The sequence below is a fragment of the Tauraco erythrolophus genome, chromosome 11, assembly GCF_009769465.1.
Source record: "Tauraco erythrolophus isolate bTauEry1 chromosome 11, bTauEry1.pri, whole genome shotgun sequence".
Lineage (NCBI taxonomy): Eukaryota > Metazoa > Chordata > Aves > Musophagiformes > Musophagidae > Tauraco > Tauraco erythrolophus.
In genome coordinates this window covers 10,617,715-10,640,117 of record NC_141475.1, presented here as the reverse complement: position 1 = coordinate 10,640,117, position 22,403 = coordinate 10,617,715, and positions in this window count along the sequence as shown.

The following is a 22,403-nucleotide window of genomic DNA, read 5'->3' as shown; positions in this document are numbered from 1 at the left end:
TGAGTACAATTACCGTTCATTTTCAGTGGAGAACACTCTTTCATGCTTGTCATTGGAGCAGTCATTTCAGGCTGAGTCCTGCCAAATGTAACACACACAGTTGGTTTTCCTGAAACAGAAGTGTTGTACAGTCACGCGTGTTTAAACTTCGCTGCTCAGTGCACCTTGCTGTGTGTGGCACAGGGTAGAGGAGGGGCAGTAAGTAACAGCAGACAATGGAGAAAACTGGCCTAAAATTGCCTTTGACTACAGAAACTGCAGGAGAAAGGCTGGCATGTGAAAATATTTCCCCATTACTGCTTGCTGAAGTAAATGAGAATACTGGTGACAGAAAAGGTATAGATTTGTGTTCTTTGCTCATTATGTGCTCCTGTTTCTGACGAGAACATCCTCAAACTGCATAGTAGGCAAAACCCCTGTTGTGTGCCAGGAACTTGGAGCTGCTAATGAATGCTGATATAGGAGAAGTGCTCCAGTAATTTTTTCATGTAAATGGGATCGACAGTAAGTGCGACACAAACATGAAAAGGAAGGCAGACATGTAAAGAGAATGATTTAGTGAGATAATTTGTATGATATTTTATTTCTTTCATATGTTAAAAGAAAAGCCTCTGAAAAATATAAATGAAAGAGGAGACGGCAACAGTCTGTGTCTGGGAAGCTACAAAACTCTATATAGGAAGGTGACATTTGAATCAATTGGCTAACCATCACATGAGATAGCTAGCCTTTCAGCTGAGTTTCGGAGGGCAAGAGCACTGCTTCCCCCCCCCCCCTTTCCTTCCCCTGCCCTCCAATGTAATATATGAAAGAGGGAAAAATAAGATTTGGCACATGTCATTCTCACTCAAGCCTGATGCAGTGAAGTGATACAAATTGCATGCTATGAGCTCTCTCAGTAACTAGGCAGATTCTCAGCTGGATTAAGATTACTTAACCCCTTGGAAGTCATCATAACAGGACATAGACGTGAATGGGCAACTTTGTCCTGTATTATGTCCCCTGATGAGTAGAACAGATTTTTAACCTCTGATTTGTCATTCAGTAGATAGATGGTTTCTGAGATCACCTTCTGCACCATAGCTGTGTTCCCCAGTGTGCAGCAACTGCAGGTACTTGGTCTAAAGCAACCCAAAGGTGGACCACTGTACCAAAGGAAAGATGTAGTTGGGTAAATCAGTTTCATAACTAAAGGTATTTATAAAAGACCACCTGAAAGAGTGTTATGTTTAAAGCCAAGATTCTAATTTGCCTTCCTCTGTAATGATGTTTATGGTGAAAATGGATAGTTGTTTTTATGAGAAATTGTTTCCCTAGCTTTATAGAGAAGGAAATATCATTGCAATACTGCTTCAATGTTTTGCAAGATTTCCTGTTTGTATGTGTAATCAAACGGTTTTTTCCAAACAAAAACTGTGTGTTTTAAGCATTGCACAAAGTAGCTGAAGGTTAGTATTTAGGGCTTTAAAATCTACAAGTCTCCTTGAAAATGGGAAGGTGACTAGTTCTGTGATTGTCTCTCTCATATCTGTAGCATAATACAGAATTCAAAGTTATTCTGATTAGAATTTTTAATAATCAGAATAATTACCTTTAGCTGCCTTATACTTAATGTCTATGTTCTGCATCAATATGCAGGTGAACTAAGTACATAACTCCCTCATGCTTTGAAGTGATTGCAGCCCTTAATGTACAAGAGCCTGCTTCTGAGAGATACTGAGTGTTTTTGCTTTTATTGACTGCAGTGTGTGTTCAAAGAGCTTAGAGCTTCTCAAGAACTACCTCTGAGTCTCGCTGGATCAGGAGCTGAAAATATTCACAATAAGCCACAGAAGAAAGCAGTCTTAGAACATGACCTGTGTGAGCCCTGCAGGGTCAGTTCATTAGAGATTCTATGAAATGAAGTGCCTGCTTCTATAGTCGGAAAGTTGAAATCAAATCAATCTATGAACATTTGATTTCAAATTCCAGTGCCCCCAAGTAACGGAGCGTTTTCCCTGGGAGAAACACTCCGTTCCTTCCTTCTTCGCAAGCTTCCTATCTCACAAAATGTTTCCTGATTTCAGTTCCTTTTTTACCCTTGTCATGCTTCATTTTCTAGAAAAGCAGCTCTGAGGGGCCAGTCAGTCCCTTGGGGTCACAGACTGCACTCCAAACCCTTGTTCTGCCTGGTTTGCACTGACAGTTTGACCCTGGGTTGCCAGAGTCCAAGATGAGGGCTGTGTGCCTGAGGCTGTTTCAGCTATCCTGTGGGTGTCTTGAGTTTCCTAGTGGAAATGAGCATTCATTGAGTATGGTGCTCAACCTTAGTGTCCCATCTTCACCTGTCTCTGGAGCTGTGCCCTCTCTTTCTCTAGGTTATCATTTATTTGTATAAAGTAGTAGAGTTTGGACAGAAGAGAGAAAAAACATGCAAGAGTATTTAGTACGATGAGACATACTGAGGGTGGTGAGGCAGTGGAACAGGTCGCCCAGAGGAGTTGTGGATGCCCCGTCCCTGGAGGTGTTCAGGGCTGGGTTGGATGGGGCTTTGAGCAACCTGGTGTAGTGGAGGGTTTCCCTGCCCATAGCAGGGGGTTGGAACTAGATGATCTTTGAGGTCCCTTCCAACCCTAACCATTCTATGATTCTATACTTACTGCGATATCCAAACCAGGTCTAATTTCCAAGTCAGACTCAGCCAGAACAATGTGGGTTAATTAGAAACTAGATGAAGCTCTAGTGATCAGAGGTGGTGGCTATCTTGGACTATTTCCAGCTGGGGCTAAGGACCTCTTTCCCCTAAAATTGTTATTAATACTTCCATGAAATGTTTCCATTTCAACTCAATAGCTTTTTCTCATGGGAAAAAATACTTTGTCAGAATACTCACAATGAGTTCTGCTCATCAAGATGAATTTGTAAGCCTTGTTCAGGGTTTGGAGCTTGATGAAGGTGATAGCTAGGTTGCTTAGGCTTTTCATAAGGCCAGCAGATCTTTTTCCTCATACTGATGGCTCTGATGCTGAAACCACCCGGGCCCTGTAATAAATGAATGCTTTCTTTCATTTGGTGTCATTCATGCTTCCTGTCTCCTTATACAAATAAAAAACTCAGGTCTTCCTGTAGATTCTATTGTGTTACCAGTTAAAGTGATATTTACAAAGGAGTGTGAATCCCCTTCTCTTTTCTTACCGATACTAGTAAAAAAACCTTCATTATACTGGTATAAACGTGTGCACACTGAATAGCTACATTGACCATGAAGCTGAAAGATGCATCTGAGTCAGGAATTCTGAGTCTCAGATGATTGAAAGTTGGGAGAATGCTTCTGGTAAACATCCCATATATATTTGTGGTTTGTATCGTGTTCACTTTTGGCCACTGCTAAAGACAGGACTTTGCACTAGATGAGCTGATATGGGCAATCTGACAGTCTGCATCAGTCAGTTCTTAGGAGCAAAGTCAGGGAAGTCAGCTGTGAGATGGACACTTATTGATATGCTGAAAACAGAAAATCATCATGTTTACAGAGACTCAGCTATTGCAGGCTCCCCTTTGTAGCATGAACAGAAGTATATAATCACCTATTTCTTAGTTTCTGGGCACACATACTGGAGAGGACCTAAAATCAGCCATCTTCATTACAGTATGTCACCTGTCTTCTGAGCATCTTTAAACACTCTGTAAAGCCAAAACGTCCCAGGTTATGAAAGGGCATGGCTTTGGTGTTATCAAGAGATCTCTAGTAATTTATGTGAACTGCAGATTTGGTAGTACCTTTTTTTAAAAAAAAGTGGAAATATTTCCTCTATGGTAGGTAGTTTCGTCTGTTCTCTAATGAATTACACAGCGTGCAAGATGGAGATGAATAGCCAACACTTAGATATTGTTGAAATTACAATTGTAATTGACCAGGGTTATGAGTACTAGCAGAAGTCTAATCTAATCTTTTCCTAATTTTGGAGTATAGATGAAGATCTAAAGCAAAAGAAAAGCAAAACTGAGACCACAAACATCTTTATATATTTGCAGTTATCAAAAGTAACTTTCACAGAGCTTTCACAGAGAGTATTAAAGTTCTTGTACACAAATCTAAAACTATAGTTTAGAAATTGTTTTGCAAATATTTAGGTGTTGTTTTAAGAGAGCTGAAGAGGCATGTGCAGAACTGAATAAGAAACTTCTCATAAATAACTGAGTTCTACCTGTTAATAATGAATGAGAGCTGAAACTGAGCTGTATCTATGTTATGCAGATGCGATGGTTTAGCCATTTTTATTAAAAGTCAAAATGTGTGAATTACAAATATATGCAGAGACAATCTCACAAAGGATATTAAAAATCCTTGTGAATGTTTCTGGCATGAGAAAATGCTTTCATCCTGAGCAATAATGACAGTTTAACTTTAAAGTAATGGATATCTGAGTGAATGATCTGGTATTGCATTTGGAGAAAGTGAACAGGAGAGCAAGAGTTGAATAGGAGAGGGTGACTATTTACTGTTTCACAGAAATAGTAAATTTTTCACAATATTGAGAATAAAGAAATGAACAATGATATGATCAGGTATCAGATTTAACTACTAAAAGAGAGTACTTTTTATGCACACTAGGTAATTAAATTTTGGAGCTTATCACCATAGTAGAGACAAGCTATAACGAATTAAAAAAAAAAGCAGTTGGTAGCCTTCAGTCATCATGGTGCAGTGCAGAAATCTGCTTTCTAGTGACTGGCAAAATCTCCCTAGCAAGGGAAGGATCACACTTTGATTGTCTGAGAGCATTAGTCTATTTTCCAGTGAGATGTATATGATGACACAGCATTCCCATGAGTGGGTGTGGAGTCCATAGAAAGGGAAAAAGGTGTTTCAGTGGTTGCACTTCATCCTGTCACTGAGGGCACCTTGACTGTGTCTCGACTTTGTGATGGGAGCAGAGCAAGTGATGTTGTGTTCTTCTGTGCACCTGAATTTTCTCCTGCAGAAAACCTGAGTGCACGGGCAGAGAATTGGTGATGGTACTCTTTAGTTTCCAAACAGGTTACTCAGAGGACAAGGATACCTTCTCTGCAGTCTGAGACACAGCCAGTTCACATGTTCAAGAACCAGGACTTAAGCAACTGTAAAGTGCCTCTCCTTAGTGTTGATTTAGTCTTGCTTTATAGCAGTGACAGCTTGGGCACTGTGGGAAGACAACAAAGACTGACTCTGTCTGTGACTGCTACTGACTTCCTGAATGAATTTGAGTAACTCAGCTTGGCACTTCCATTTTATTTTTTTTTTTTGCCATGCTTTTCCTGCTTTGGCTATTCAGGTTAAGAGGTTTGTCAATTCCCTGTCTAGAAGACACAAGCTTGCATTAAGAAGGCTTTTTTTAATCTTCAATACAGTTCATTAGCTCGAGACTGGTGCAATAGCCAGTTTGAAGTGTGGAGTATGTTGACTAACGTCCATCTGAAAAATACCACTTGTATATGCATTTACACAGGAGGCTGTTTGGGACAGAGGTACCTTTTGCTCTGTGTTTGTACAGTGCCTCATACAATGGACATTAGCATGGTTGCAGCCTGCATGCTTCACTACTTATATGTAGTAAGTAATAAAAATTAAGAATAATTGATACTTTTAAAGGTAAACCCACTGTCTTTTCTTAGTATCCCTTTTTTTTATTTTCCAGCCTAGGCAGCAGCTAAACTACAATACGCTGACTTCATCATCTTTTTTTCTATTAGCTTTGTGAAAGCTTTGCTAAATTTACATTCCAATAATTAGACTAAATGCAAATGTAGAGATCTCCATGGAATTATAATATATTTAATCCTATAAGCTAATGCAAAAGATAGCAATGCTATTGATGCTATTTTGAGGGACACAGCCTAAAATTCTATAAATTTTTAGAGATGTTATCAAACATCAGAGGAGTTTTACAAGTGACATTAGTGGGCATGTTCATTTCCCAATATGTTTGTGGGACTAATTCTGACAACTACTCAAAGCGCCTAGATTCAGCAGCCATTTAATTTTTCGCCTCTATCTCCATGACTTTGATTTGATGATGGTTTCGGGGATTTCAGTCTCTCTGTAGTATCTTTGCTACTTCATAAACAGTGGGAGACTTCTCATTTTTGCATTCTGTACTGGTGGAACTTGCTTGGCAGAGATGCTTATGGCTCTGGCTCATGAATTAAACAAAGCCCGCTGCTTGTTGCTGCTGTTGACCATGTATTAAGGTTGCTGTGTGTAGGTGTATAGTAGAGGATCACCATCTTTCCTGACTCTGATTTCATGGCATAGTTTAGAGTTATGCATATCCCAGATCTGTAGCAGAGCACAGTAGTCATGGATTTCTTCTTCTCTTGCACATTTTTAGGGAACACAGTGATGACCTACCCTACAAGTGAATGTCTGCAGGTGAATTTAGGTGCACTGTCGTGGCTCACAGATTAGGGAAGGAACCATGGTGCCTTGAGGTAGATTTTTTTTTTTTTAACTAGTTTTAGTGCTTAGTTGGTCTTTCATGGGCCAGCAACAGTTCTGGTGTTTAAAATCCTGAAACTGGAAGGTTTGGGGGGTTTATTGTTGTTTAAAGGGAACCCAGCTGCAAAACCAAATACACAAATGAAAACCTTGAATCTTCACAGCCTTGAAATTTTAATCTGACGTTATAGATTTTCATTTTAGGCTGGTTTCTAATTTGCTGTTTCATAGGAGTGGCAGAATTTGTAGGGTTTTCAAGGAATTAGCAAGAAAAACATTTTCATACTCTCTGCTTTGGTTCTGTAAATGCAGTGATTTTCTTTAGAAGTGATGTCTTTACTGCACCTTGGTCATGCTCTGAGGGGCTCAGCCCGCAACCAGCAAGAGTATTTCATTCTCCTGACTAGTGCTGATATCAGGTTTATACATTTAAGATGCAGAAAGCTCTAGGCAACTTAAGAAATTACCCAGGTATTGTTTTATGATGAGAGAATGCCCAGATGTTTGTTTGGGTTAGAATGGGCTAATAGTAAGAAGCAACAAGATTTTTGAGTGTAAAAAGTGCATTTATAACTGAGATAAGTGATAAGTGTCTTAAACACTTGAGATGGGTGTCTAAAAAGGAGCTCAGAGAGATGTGAATGGAAACAGCGAGAAAATCTTGTTGAAGACTCTGAGCCTAGATTTTGCATAGGACACACGTTCTTGTTTCACAGTGTTGCTGCTGGATTGAAAGGCAGCTGGCTCTTCCGCTTGTCCTGTGGTAGAGTCAGCAGAGTAGCACCTAGAAAGAAGGTCTGTTGGTGGGGAATAAGGTATTCCATGGAGTTATATGTTGTGTGTTATTTATATTTTGGATTTTAATTATTCCCTGGTATGTGTACATCCATAAACGCTTCACACACATTCTAATTTGCAATAGGAAAGCTCACATATTGCTAATACTTAGTGCTTGTGGTAATTAAAGTTCTTATTGCCCAGTATTAAAAGTATCTTATTAATCCTGTGTTTGTGGATACATTTCAGTCTTGGCAATTGTACTATCTATGCTTTTGTAAGAAATCCTGTCTGGTGTCATATCATCTGATGTCTTATTCTCCTACTATTCCTGACAAACTACTCGTATAGCACTAATATTAAGCACCTTGTAGGTAAATTGGTCATTTGCAGATGGTAGATAGCTACTCTGGAAGGGTTCATGATTATAAAGGAAGTGGAAGGAGGCAGAAGGAAGTTGCATAAAGAGTTGGCTTCCTGAAGATTCAGAATTTAGATCAATGTTCAGATCCAAAGCTAGGCTTTTTATAAACGCTTTTTATAAACCCTACTATTACTGAGATCCATTTCTAGTCTCATACAGGAAGTCAGATCTAGAATACTGCTTCCATAAAAATCTAGATCATGTTCTCGAAAGTGACCTATGCATTTAAGGACTTAATTTGGACAGAAACAGTTTTGAATTTGTGTCCATTGTTCCCTTTAAATCACTGCAACAATGTTCTTACCGATGCTATGCAAGCCAAGACCAAGATGGTTGTGGCTTGCATAGTGTGGTATCTTTGCTAACAGAAATGAGTTCCAAAACAAGCACTAACCTTCTCCAGGACAATTGCTTTTGATGCTTCATCTGTAGATTGGTTTATTATGATGGGCCATTAAGGATTAGAAAAAATTAGAGTGCAGTTGCTACTATTAGGTCGTCATTGAAAACAATGAGGAGTGTTTAAGTGTTTCTTACTTTAATTTTTTCATCTCAATATCTTCAAAGATAGTAACTTTTTCTTGTCTGAAAGCTAAATCTATCATTATCTTTACTAAGGAAATGTGACTAACCGGAAGAGTTTATCTTTGAAAATGTGCAACTGATACAGAATCTCCTTTGAAGAGCTCTTACCACTGAGGTATGCATGGTTGTGTATCTCTAAAACTGTTACCCTTTTTCCAGCTCCCTAAGACTAGAAAATTATTTTTGTTATGTGTAGTATTATATACTCTAATATTATGTCATGTTATCAGTGACTATGCATGGCTGCTGCCCACTGTCATTGCCAGTATAGTAATTGAATCCACAGTGGACAATTTTGTCTGTGTATGTGAGTGTGTATACACACATTCAGCTGGTTGTGTGTGTGTGTTGGTGTACACACAGATAGAAACTGTGGTGTTTTGTCAGGGTGGATTGTCAGTGTGAAGCATTTTTTAACACACAAAAGCAAAGTGAAATTATTGCTGGAAATCTTCAGTATCCATCTGTACTATTAGTGTTTATTGCTATAAATCTACATCGACTATGATTTTATAATAAAACTTTTTGTGGTTTTTTTCAAGTGTTTACATTGTATATTTTAAGAGATAATAATGTAATCTTCACACCATATTAAACTTTCCTTGGATATTTCTCCAGAAGAAGCTGTTATCAGATAACTTTTAAGTTTTTAATTTCTTTTCTGCTTAAAAAAATCTGACTCTTAAAAATAGCAATCAAGAACTTCAAACTGCAACTCATAAGTCATGTTCAAATCCTATTAGTTCCCCTAATATGACTCTGATGTACCGATTGAAAATCACACTGTTTCTTGTATTCTCCATTTAATTGAGAATGGTATGAGATGCCAGAAATCTTTATTGTGAAGAAACCAGTATCTTCAAGTTACATTAGATGGAAAATATGGTATACCCTGCTGCAAAATGCCGTAGATCTGAATTCTGAATTTATCCTAGCTATGGCAAATGAAATGTGAGGAGTCTGCTTAGATAATTTTGAATATTAATAATTAGTAAATTTTGTAGAAATTCTTTTGAGGTGATAAGGATTCAATTGAAGCCACTTCGGTAATAGTAAACAGATAAAATGGAGATATTATTACCGAACATCTCTTCTGGACAACTTAATATTTCTTTTTCTCTGTGGAATACCGTAATGACCTACTCTTATGTCTCCTCAATAGAACTTCTCTACTCTGAGGTATCCTCTAGAGTGATAATGCTGTAAGACTGTGAGAAGTTCTTGCCCCATGCCTCAGTTTCCTGCCATTTCGCCTGTTCTATTAGGGGTCAGGACTTTTAAGGTGGGTCACAGAATCAAAGCTAAACAAAACAAGGAACACTTTCAAAAATGTTTACTTGGCTTGTTTGTTGCAGATTTCTGAGTGAGAATGAGCAAGTAGAAGCAGGGAACTTCCCAAGGTGGCTTTTCAGCCAAGTAAAGACGACTTTAGGACCATACCCACACAGCATTCTGATGGTCACCAAATGAGTTTGAGGCTGGTGCTGTAAACCCACGGTTAACTGTCACAGCTACCTTTAAAGCAGTGGGAAATACCTTTGTTGTGTTTTATTTGATAGTCTAATTTGACAGACTTTGGAGTCTGAACCTTTGTCCCTGGATCCATTTTTGTGCTTCTGAGCGAAGTGCGGCTTTGCACTAGAAAGCATTGCTGATCTCAGTTGATCTGATCTCTCTCAGTTGTTTTAGTAACTGGATGATAATAAAAATTCCTGCCCTATGGGTGACTGTAACATTATGTAAACTAGATATGTACGATGTCATAAATTTATGGTGACGACTTAAGGACACAAAACCCAAGGAGCAGTGTGTCCACTGTGTAAATGCAACATGTGGAAAATGAAAATGCTAGTATTTTGACAGTTGTAATTGGTTTAGATCATAAGGAAACCACCTCCATCCTTTTGGGCTTCAATGTGTTTGAACGTAGAGTGGTATATATTTCATGTTGCTGGATTTTGCACAGTCTTCCTTTAGTGTTTTTGTAACACTCCAACATTTTGGTGAAATATGAACATGTGTGCATGTAACATCATTCTATACTTTGTTTGCTGGTAGAAAATGTCAAATTGATTTATGGTGCTTTTAAAGAAAAAGGAATATTATGGCTATTATGACTATCTTCTTTGAATTGCTGCATAACATATTTTGCCCCATTATCTAGATTGTTATTGTTTTTTGTAGGTGCAGCATGCCTTTTAGAAATACTTAAAGATCTCAAGCGATGGGAAATAATAGTGCATCCCTAGATAAGATATCCATAAGGTTAACCTACCTCACTGCCATGCTTTGAAATGGCTTCTCATTTTTTTTTGGCCTTAGCTTTGTTAAGTCGAATGACAAGCATGGCAGAGTTGGTGGTTTTGTTTTTTTTCCCCAGTTTTAAAACGTTTTCAGTAAAACCAATTCTGATTTCAAAAATTTCCAAATGTAAAGCAAGAAAAAATTAAAAGTCAAAAACTCTTCTTCAAGAACTGTTTGTTTAACCTTGAGAGTTGTTTCAAATTACAGCAAAATGGGGAATTACTCTCAATGCCCAAATTTCCCATAACTTGTGTTCATTTCCTGAATCACTTATATGGCAGTAATCATGGTAGCTGTAGGTATCTAGGAACTCAGTAAAAATGAGATTTTCATATTTCTCCGGTGACAACTGATTTGCTCTTGGGACCATAAAAATACTTCTTATGAAGTCAGATAGATCAGACATATGGCATTAGTAAAGAATCTCTTTCTAACCCTTAGCCAGGGTTGCAAGAGATTGTTTGAATAAAGTAGCTTTTTCTGTGGAACACAGGAAAAAAACAACAATGGATGAGACACCATATGAAATAAGGAAATGGACAAATCTCTCTATTTTGTGTGTTCCTGCTTTGCAGCAGAGCTTCTGCCTAGAGTCTTTCCTAATCAATCTTAGCCTGTTCCCTACTGCTGATCCCACTGAACGTTTTTCCATTTATTTCATGAAATTTTGCTGGGTAATCCCAAAGAAGCTATCATTATTGGTATTAGAAAGTATATGCACAGCCAGAATCAGAGAATCTAAATCATGCTAGTTTACCAGAAGCAAGCAATCCTTCACTTCTGGTCAATGCAATTCGTGCATGCATCGACTTTCTGTTCTGAAGCTCTGAACTGGTGCACTTGTGAATCTGATGGCTGCATATAACTGTGGTTAAGTTCCTCAATGGTGAAAGTGATCACCTCTGAAAGCTAGGGTCACTTCTGCCAATCTATATTATCAAACAAACATTTGGGGAAGGGGAAAAAAAAAAGCTGTGGCTGCTTTGAAAAGTCTCAAAACAGAAAATGTCAAAACAGCATGGTTGAAGTGCACTTTAATGAATGTGAATAATACAAAATCCATTTCTGTAGACAGGCTTTTCAGCTGAATAGTCTCTTCAGTTTACTGCATTTCATTTTGTTAGCTTATCACTGACATTTTAACCAATCCTTTCCAGAGTCCATCTGGTAGTCCATCTGTCTTCAGCATCTACAGTTCACTATGTGACAAATGACGTATAGACTATTAAAGAATAACAATTAGTTACAACATTAAACATAAAGGTTACATAAATTGCATACTTCTGTTAACAAACAGTGTCACACTAAGGCAAGAAGAATTTGGCAAGTCAGACAGTAAAAGTATATTTTATATCACGGAGCAAAACATATTTAGGTCAAATGATTTACTGTGATTTTTTTTTTTCCCTACCCCTCAGGCCTTTTGAATAACAGATGTTGGCTGTACAGTGTTTTGGTTATGCAGAACCTTTTTAGTACAGTAGTGTTCATTATAAAGGTCAGATTTACATGTAAAGGAAAATACTAAAATTATTCATCAACCAAATATTTGTCTTTCACTGTAGATTACTTAAGGATAATCACCTTGAATCAGGGAAATTATAGGACCTTTCTCAGTTAACACAGCATAACAAATTTCCTGTACAGCTGCAGTGTGAGCTTAGCACTTGTTCCGCCTCTTTTGGTTCAAAGCAGTCTCTCCCCTGATACAGGAGGGTTGTGTGTGGTCTGTGTCAAGTTGCCTGAGACCAAAAGAGGAAAGAGTTACCAACTTGAACTTTGTTCATTTGAGTTCTGAATCTCTCTTGCAAAGTATGAGAAATATATCTATGCACAGGGAGAAGAAAACATAGAAGGTGGCCACAGCACTCCTTGTATCAGATAAGTGGTGGATAAATTGCCCAGGGTAGGCTATCAGCAGAAGGTAGTATGAGAAGAACGTTGACATAAGGTTGGAAAAGGTGAAAAGAAAACTGGGAAAAGTGGCAGAAGGACGACCTTGTCACATGACACTGTCTTTGCATCAGCATGGTTTAGTAGTTCAGCAAGTCTCTTTCAGTTATTTCATGCCAAAAAGTGGCATCCATCCAAATTCCTTGCATGCTATTGATACATTCTGGTAGGTGCAGCTTTGCTACTTGTTGGCTTCCTTTAAAGGAACATTGAATGCTTAATAAGTACTTCTGACCTAGTAAAATGTGACTGGACTTTGCAAGTACAGCCCCACTGTAACACATCTTGGGAAGCAGGTGGAGAGGACAAATCACATCCATACACTTGCAGAGTGATTTTTATTTTCATATTTTTAAGACCGCTTCTGGCACAGGTTCTCTATTTTTTTTTTTTATTTTATTATTCATGACCCCTCAGTGAATTGGAAAAGAGATGTCTTGGTAGATGAGACTGTCTTTTCTGACTGTCATTCTGGCCCCTTTCTCTTTTTGGAGGGACATAGGCTTAGCTACTGCCTCCTTAATTTCTCTTCTCTTCTTCTGTAGCTCACCTCATTGCCATCTTCTTTGTTAAGCTTCATTTTCTCATTGCATGACCTGATGACATGTAGAGAGAATGCATGGAGCTACTTAAATATAAGTACTCTGTTGTTAAAATTTTTGTTTCCTGATGGGGAAAGAAGAGTGGTTACTGCTCTGAGTCCTAGGCAGAAGAGAGTCTTGACCTGAGCTTTCAGAGATTGAATTATTATTTATTACCATTATTATTTATTGTTGTTGTTAAGAAGAAACATGTTTAAAAACCCTACTCTTCTCTGATTTATTCTATGAGCAATAACTGAGACTTTCTCTGCTCTGCTAAATGCATGAAGTTAAAGTAGTTGCACAAACTCACTCATGTTTTTTAGTGGTCAGTGAGACTGTATATTACCAGTGTATCACACAGGTTTTTTTGACCCTTTCAGGGCTTGGCAAACCACCCTGGAATATGTGGCGCTTGCTTAACCCAGATTGTTGTGGTGAATTACTATGCCCTAGGGGAAGCACAAATATGACTCTAAAGACATATGGAGCACATACAAGGTCGCAGTGAAGTGTTGAGAAGCATAAAGGAGTAGTGACCTGAGAAGACCAGGTTGTACATATTAGGGGAAAGGCTGTGAGGGACAGAACTAAGGAAGAATGTGGAGGAGGATTACAAGCTAATCAGAATTGTCATGTTCCTTTCTCGTTTGGTGTCAGGCAGAAATGAAAGGTTGGGGAGAAGCCATATATGTTTTTTTTTCTATGAGGAGAGAGGGGGTGATAAGACCTGGAAGGCGACAGGAGAAGTAGGGAAGAGCACCTTCTTGGATTGGAGGTAGAGCTCCAGAGAGCAGAGGGCAGCCTGGCAGCTGCACTGCATGAAAGTCAGCTGTCTAGGGGACTGAGGTGAATGGGAGTTTCTGTCAGTGTTGGCACTGTTGTATTTTGAATGACTCCTGAGAGTTGACCCTTTCTCAGCCTCTAAGAATGAGAAGATTAGATTTGTAGTTAAGCTAGTGGCTCTCAGCACATGGAAGCAGCCCTCTAAAGGCATCTGATTGTCATGAGATAAATTCCCTTCCCAAGTTTTCATTATGATATATTGTCCTAACATACTTGTTTCACCTGTAGCTAGGATGTTTCACTTATCTGTTGGCTCTGTTTAAGATATTCAGAGCGTTGAGGATTATGTGCCTCATCCTGTGTTGTCAAAATGACTTGAAAATAGAAAGCAAAATACTCCTCATACTGATTGCTGGGATCTGTTTTGATATAGAAGGACTTTACATCATGTCTATGTGCCTTGAATAAAACAAGCATGTACTACGTATGCTGCAGATATCACACTTCTAATTCAATCCTGAACTATTCTGCTAAACCTCTGAGTTGTAAGATGCCAAAAGAGGAACAGATTAATTTTGGAAGTGAAAATGTGACTAAAAATTGCTTCCATAGCCACCCACACAAACATTCAGGCCTTGTCTGAGTGGTACCAGCTCCAGCTGTGTTGAAGGAAGTCAGCTTGGCTGCTGCTCGCTTGTGGACCAGAGCTCTGGATGGGAGTCAGATAATACAGAAGACAAGAGGAAGAGGTCGTTGTCTCTGAAGAAGAATAGCTGGTCAGTTTTCTAGTACAGGAATTAGCTGTAGAGGTGAGCTATAATTTTGTGTGTGGATTGACACTTCAAATTTTAATTAGTAATCAGGTAAAGAGGATGAGTGGAAAGGTGACAGAATTTTTGAATGATGCAAAATTAAGTTAATCCAGGGTAGGGATTGAGGGAATCTTAATGCTGATGGCCCTAGCAGAGTGATAGTGATTGAAAATCAGTACTGATGGATGCAAAACTATGTGAATTATTGGCAAATCGCACATTCTTTTTCATGGGAGAATTTTACCAATACGCATTTGTATGTTGCAAAATGTCCAACAACATCAATACCTGTTGTTCATGGGGTACAAGTTACAAAGAATATATGCTCCATAGTAGATGCTGATAAGACTTGTGCCAAGTGACAGATATCCCAGTAATGAACTTCATTATGTTAGAATTTTCCCCTCTCCTTTCCTATCCTACAGTATTGGAGGAAAGTGAAATTGACACTCTTCACTGCAGAGATGGCCTCATTGTACTGGTGTGTGAAATGATCTGTCTTAGTCCATTTTGTGCATTTGTAAAATATATAAGCACTCTTGAATCCTTTAGGGGGAAGGACATTCTTGAAAGGCAAGGTAAAGCACTGTTATAGTCTACCAGAATGTAGCAAAAATTATCATGCCTAAAAATTTTCAATAGTAATAATGTTGCCATTGCTATTTTTAAATACCAAATTGAAATATTAAGAGTGCGTGTAGTTTTTAAGATTTAACAAGGCCACATATTTCTGTCCAGAACATGTAAAGCTGATCGTTCCTTCCAACAAAAACTATTAAAAGCCTTCACACTTTTAAGTACATAGTGAATTATATGGCTGTATAAGTACTGGTGAAACATTTTACTCTTTTATTCAGTTTCTACAGTCGATAGTTGACATAACATTTGTTTCCCTTTGTTGATTTTTTTTTTAAACAACCTAATGCAGAGTGCCTAAATGTTGCACTTAATTTATTTTTCTGCTTGAATGATGAATGCCAATTTGTCTTGAGGCAACAATTTCACTGTACTGTCAGCTACTATTCCTCTCTGAGCAACAAATGCAGAATATTTTTGAAAGAAAATATGCAGTAACATTAAGAAAAACTAACATTCTTACAAGAAAAGTTTTAAAATAAAACTTAAAAGTCTCAAATTTCTGTAATATCTTCTATATCTATTTGAAAAAAATTACGATCAGTCTTTACATTTTATGAATAAGATTTTTTTAGATTGTTCTTTGAGAATAGAGAGTGTGTCTTGTGTAGCATTGTTCTCAGTCTTCAATACTAAAGTAAACCAAATAAATGTGTATACCCTGCAATGATTCCTGTGCAGTCGTGCTCAATCTAGTTCAATGCAATGGGGTTAGGTACCAGTGGCACTGAAGATCAGGTTCTGGGAGGGGTTCAGGCAGTTACCCATGCTGAGCAGGGTTGAATGTGACCCTTCTCTTCTGCCCCTTGTAGACCTGTAGTTGCACCCAGGGTACCAGATTATCTCGTGCGTCCTACCCGAAAAGCACATTGCTGCGGCTGTGTTGCTGTTAGTAATGCAGCTAACTACTGCTTGCATGTCTACCTGCCCTGCAGTCATCCTGCTCAACTGCAGTATAGACGAGGGTTAGCCTTGTTTGTTGGAGTCTAATGAACTTCTGTGTAGTTCAGCAAGTGCAAGAAACAAGTGTCATTGTGACTGGATGTCAACTCTATCAACTGCCAAACAAAATTCACATCAAGTCTGATTGCCTGTGTCTGTGCAAGGAATTCAAATGCTGTGTGGTTGCGAAGACCGCACAGCATGGCATGGTCTGTGGACAGGGCTAGAGCAGAGCAGCTTCAGCTGCCCTTCCATAGTCCTGCTGCTTTCAGGTACTGCTGGACTGTAAAAGGAGATGTTCATAATTTGCATCGGGGTACCCATACGTCAAGGTCCAAGTTACCATGCCTGCTCCAAAACCAACCATTGCAGACCTGCTAGACTTCCTGCTGTTCCGCTTCATCAATGCCCTTGATAAGAAGGTTAGGCTGTATTGTTGTGTTTTTTTCTTTGTTGCCTGTAAAGGTGCCCAACTGGTAGACTTAGAGAATAAAATCTTCCTTCAATCACGAAGCAGATACTTGCCTTTGAAATGGCAGTGCAGGTCTCAGTCTTGACCTGCAAAGAGATGAAGGAATACCAAAGACTAATGTTTTCAGTTCATACTCAGATGAGACTGCCGTGCAAGATACTAAGTGCATCTGGCAATGATGTCATATTACAGACAATCTGCCCTCCCTGAGATAAACTGGAATTTCCGCATGTAATTTTGCGGCTGACAGAACATCTCTAGGATATTCTGGAGGTTTTAAATTTGCACTTGTTTTTGATTTGAAACAAAAGACTTTTCTTCCTATGGAAAGATTAAGAATATTCCTTTCATAAAACTATTATTTTGGAGCAATAAAATACTATATTTTTAATAACTTGAAATGTATCTCTATAAGGTTGAATGCTTCAAATTAATAATACTAGAATAAGGATTAGTAGAACTTTCAAAAAAACTGTATTTTCTGAGGAGGAAAATAGAAGCACTTCTTTTGGTTTCTTGGGGGTGTTTTTGCCAACACTGTTATCTTAGAAAACCCCTCAGCAGTTAGTGGTGTTTAGCAGGAACAGTATCGTGATGCTGAGTAGAGAGGGAAGTCTGGACTGATACTAAAGCAGCAACTATTCCTGGCCATTGCTCATCTGAGGCAGATTCAAACTGACAAAATAAAGATGAAATGCCGTGGGCTGTCCTATCACCTGGTATTGTCCACTGAATGACAGGCTGAGTAAGAGTACTGGTTTTCCTTGCTATTCCTAGTCACTTCTGTTCCGACGATGCTCTGCTTAGTCCTGGTGACACCAGTTCCTCTAACTTAGGAAGATGCTCATTTCTTTTAAAATAGATTCTGTACTGACTGGGTTAAACCAAATATGAACACAGTGTGCTCAGTATTTCTCTATATTGTACATGGCCTTATGGTTCGTATTTTTTAATAAACTCAAATGTTTGCTGCAGATTCAATACTCCATTTTCACAGAGCTTGTTGACACAGAACCCCTTCTTTCAGGCAACTTTCATATCCTGTAATCAGGTAGAAATCCTATCTCTATGGTTGCAACAAAGGCCTCGGGTAACATGCAGCAATGGAACATCAAATATAACTGATAATCTTATTTAAATGAAAACAGATCTCCCAGTGAAGGACACTGTCTGTAGTAGAGGTATTTGTACCAGCTTTGATACAAGTATTACTGTATAAAATAGTCCTGAAAAGAGTTCATATATTTTATTGCTAAATACTTCCAGTCATTTGAAAGCTTTTTTCTTGATGTCAGTTGATCTTGCCACTTAGCCAATTTCAGGATTGCTCAAGACAGTTTTTTCCTGGATCAGCTTTGACACCATGTGCAAGCAATTCTTTAAAGTAACAATACTAAATAAACAGCGTGGGGTTTGGTCATTCTTTCAGGCTCAGGTCTATCTGCATCTCCTTTCTAATCACATCAAAAGGCCCTTCTGGATGCCTTGCTTTATAATGTTGCGAACAGTAAGCTTCATATCCAAGAAGTGAATAGGAACTTCACATCAGGGATGTAGATGGCATTGCATTTGGTAGAGCTGGCTGACTGCAGTGCACAGTGATTTGTGAACAAAGCCACCAGATCATTCTTTTGTTTCCTGCGAGTATTCAGCACTATTCTGATGCTTGTGGAAGCCCTTAGAAATCCCTTACAATTCATAAGCAGGAAAGCCATCATCATACTTCTTTTTACTTGCTTTCTGTATTTGACCTTACTAACTGTTGATTTGCTCCTTTTCTTAGTAAAAACAGCTGCAGAATCTGACTTCAAATTCCCAGGATTCTGTGTTTGCCAGCAGGGAGCTACCATCAATACAAGAGGAAAAATCTGTGTTTCTCTTGTCAGCTTGCTTCAGGCTCAGTAGTAAGGCTTCACTGCTACAAGGACCAGTCTTCTCATTGTGTGTTTGTGCACCGGGTAGTAGTGGGGTCCCCATCAAGGGCTGGAGCTCTTAGATGTTATTGTAACAGAAATAATGTGAGAAATAATAGCTGTGCTGGCAGGGAACCAAACAGGAGCTTGATAGGGAGTCTTTCCTCATCCCAGGTCCCTTTTTAAAGGTGTGGGTAAGCTAGCTGTGCAAATTAGCTTGTCCAGCTTCTGGTCCAGAGGGGGCAAAATTGATTTATCTAGATTTTTGCCTACTGATGTTAATCACTGTGCAACAGGATATTTCCTGTGGCTGTCACAAACGCTGAGAAAGGCTGCTATATGTGTGGTAAAGTTGCATTTGGAAGAGAATTCAGAATGAAATTATGTTGTAAGGGCTTTACAAATCTGTACTGATGATGCAGAGTGTGTTACTGTAATGAGAATGCCCTCCTAGGTGAATTATTTGTTATTTTATGTAGAAAAGGTTGTCTAACTTAGAGAGGGGAAAAAAGGGTTATTGCACATTTGAGGAAAAAACATGAATGGAAAAATATTCCATCAAGACGTATATGCCAGAAGCAGTATCTGTTTAAAGGTAGGGTGAATTGATCCTGCAGACTTCATAGATGCATTGAGATTTTCTATCCTGGCACAAGGCAAGGGTGCTTGAAGACTTCTCAAGCAAATGGTCTGCTATTGCCTACTTTCTTCTTGAGTAGATAGCTAGAAGACTGGCTTTTCATGCCTTTACATACTTAGTGACATGGTGAAAGACCTTGAAGTGTTGAGATTTCCATGCACAAAGAGAAAACCAAAATCTTTCTGCCTTGGAGTGAAACTTACTGTCACTCAATTTACTGGAAATAGAAGTGTCTAAAAACAATTGACCAACTTCCCTTTGTAGTTCTGAGCTTTGGCTGTTTGCCTGGTGGGCTAAGAAGTAGCTCAGAGTTGAAAAGATTCAGATGAGACTGATTCAGCCACAGCTCCTAAGGCCTTGGCACTTCTTGGCCTGTGAGAAACTGAACTGGAAAGAAGTCAAGGTTTGAAGAGTCAACAAAGTTGACTCTGCTCCTCAAAACTTTTCTGTCTTGACAAACCTTCATTTTTCAAAAGAAGAATGTTCTGTTGGAAAATTCACAAGTATGCTTTGAGGAAGAAGAGAAAGGAAAAGAGGTTTACTCTTCAACTTCTGCCTTCAAAAGCAACAGGCAAGAAAGATGTTCTCATTGTGTGAGCAGGGACTGAGTCATGGGGAATTGGATTAAGAAAATTATTAAAAAGGGAGCGGTGAAGGTTGTCAGTGTGGTGTACTCTACAGATGTGATTTGTCTGTTACATGTTGGCTGCTTATTTCTGGGTTAAGATGGAAAGCTCTCTGGAGTAGAGGCTTCTTTCCTTCTGTGAACATTCAGCCCCTAGTGCAGAGGAGTGCAGTGCTGGTGGGAGGCTCTGGGCTTTGCTGGAGCGCACTGTACTGCAGCCAGGCTTTGCCAGTGCCCCCAAACCCCCTCCCAAAACATGAAGGAGACTGCGCTGGTCATAGTCCTAGTGGAAGTGGGTTTAGGATGCAAATTCTACTAGTTACAATCCTGGTAGTGATGGTAGCTTTATTTGCTGAATGCAAATTTGTGCGTTACAGTTGGGGCTAAGGATTTTTAAAAACTGTTAACGGTTTCCTTTAATCAACTGACTCGTTAAGAGACCTAGTGATTTAATAGATACCGTTATAACTCACACAAGGTAATACACAGGGCTCTGACTAAATCCAGCAAGTTGCTGTTGCTGTTGACAAGCTGTTGCAAACAGAAAGGACCTGCAACCATCATCTGGTCCAACTCCTGGATCAGAGCAGGCCAGTTCCACCAAAGTAAAAAAAAAAAAACAGCGATTTCATGAGGCAACTTTCTAGATAAGGTGCATATTCATAATTTTCAACACATGGTGAGGCTCAAATTGAATGTGAAATTTACCAAACTTTCATTCATGTTCATAGAGTGAACATCTGCAATGTGTACATTTAATTTTCTGTGATACTAACTGCAGAATTTATACGCTTATAAATACAAAATTACCAATGAAATTGAAGCCGGCAATAAAGAGTGTGATGCTCAAGAAAATACTACCACTGCCAAATACTTAATTAACATATTGTGAAAGTGTTTTGTGATACACGAGAAATGCTCCATCTGTTGCATGATTCTGCAAATCTTACAGTTACCTTTCTTTTCTGCTTCAGCTTAGATTTTAAGGTAATACAGCTGCATTGTAACAAAGAGTATAAACTACGCACGGAGTTAAACTTAATCTGTAAAAGCATATGGTTAATACGGGGTTCAGGCATAGTGGGTGTGAAAGAGAAGTGAATTTCAGCCAGCGTGTGTTCATCAAGTGTTTTCATTGCCAGCTATTTGAAATTCATTTTTTGCCATTTGGAAATGTTAACATTATAATTCTTATGTTTTTCCAGACACTAAGAGCAAACAGATACCTTCTATGTAAATCAGGTTTATTTGGTTAAGAGAACAACAAACCAAACAAATAAAGTCCCCTTGAAAGAATGCCCCAGTGTGGTTTTCTTCTAAGTCTGCACTGTGGCTTGCTCTGCTCCACAAAGTAAGATTGTCTGGAACTGTGCAGGTGCAGTGCCCAGGAAAATGAGTCTTCCCACTGCCGCTGCTGCCTGCGCCATTGTGCCCTGGAGAAGGACAGGCACAACCGGAGTGGGTGAGGACCAATGGCAGTTTGCTGGCTTGGTGGGAGGACCAAGCACAGGATGCAGTGCCTGCATTTTGGCTTTGGAACACAGAGCCAGCTTTCTCTTACAGTAAAAACGGCTTTTAATATGCTCTTCATATCTCATTTTTAAGATTACTTGCTGCAAAACAAACAAGTGTGGTGTAGCAGAGCTGGAGTTCTACCTTCGCACAACAAAACGTCATTAGTTTTCGTATTTCAACTGAAAAAATGCAATGCATATAATTTCCCATATCACACATCAAATTCGTACTTTGATTTTCTAAATACTGTTTATATTGAAGCTTTCTCTGTAAAGAACATCATCGAATTGTAATTATTATGCATAATTTTTGACAAAAATTGCTGGGCTTTCTGCTTTGTTTTTAAATCACAGTTTCTTGAACTTAAAAATGCGGCCACTAGGGGCTTTTTGTCTCTTGAAGATGAGCAATATGATGCATTTCCCAGCGCTGGCAGTATTTTCTGAGATATGGGTCAGTCCAAAGGTGCAGCTGAGACAAACGGGAGAGGACAACAGTGGGTGGGTGGGAGCTGCAGTTGCCATGGGGACGGGAGCCCCTCACAGGATGCTTGGGGGATGTAAACAAGTCACTTGTTGGAGTAGGAAGGCGGGTTTGGAGGAGCTGCTCCACAAACTGAGCCAGCTACGCTGGTGTCATACAGCTCTGTCTGAAAAATTAAGATCCACTTACCTTCTTTTCCAATAAAAAAGATGAAATTTTTCAGTGTCCCATCAGCAATTTAGCCGAAAGCAGAAATGCAGGGTGAATGGGAGCGTCTGACCTCAGTGTGTCCTGTAGTGGGACTTGGAGTATTCCTCCTCCTGTTTATCAAATCTCCATTCACTGAAACACCAGTTTGTTTTTAAAAAAAAAAAAACAACAAAACACAAAGAAACAAAAAACACCTGAAAAAATGAGTCAAAATAGAAATGACACTGAAAGCAAAGAGGTCTATGGAAAAAGCTCACTGACTTATGTCTATTTGGATTTATTTTTAGA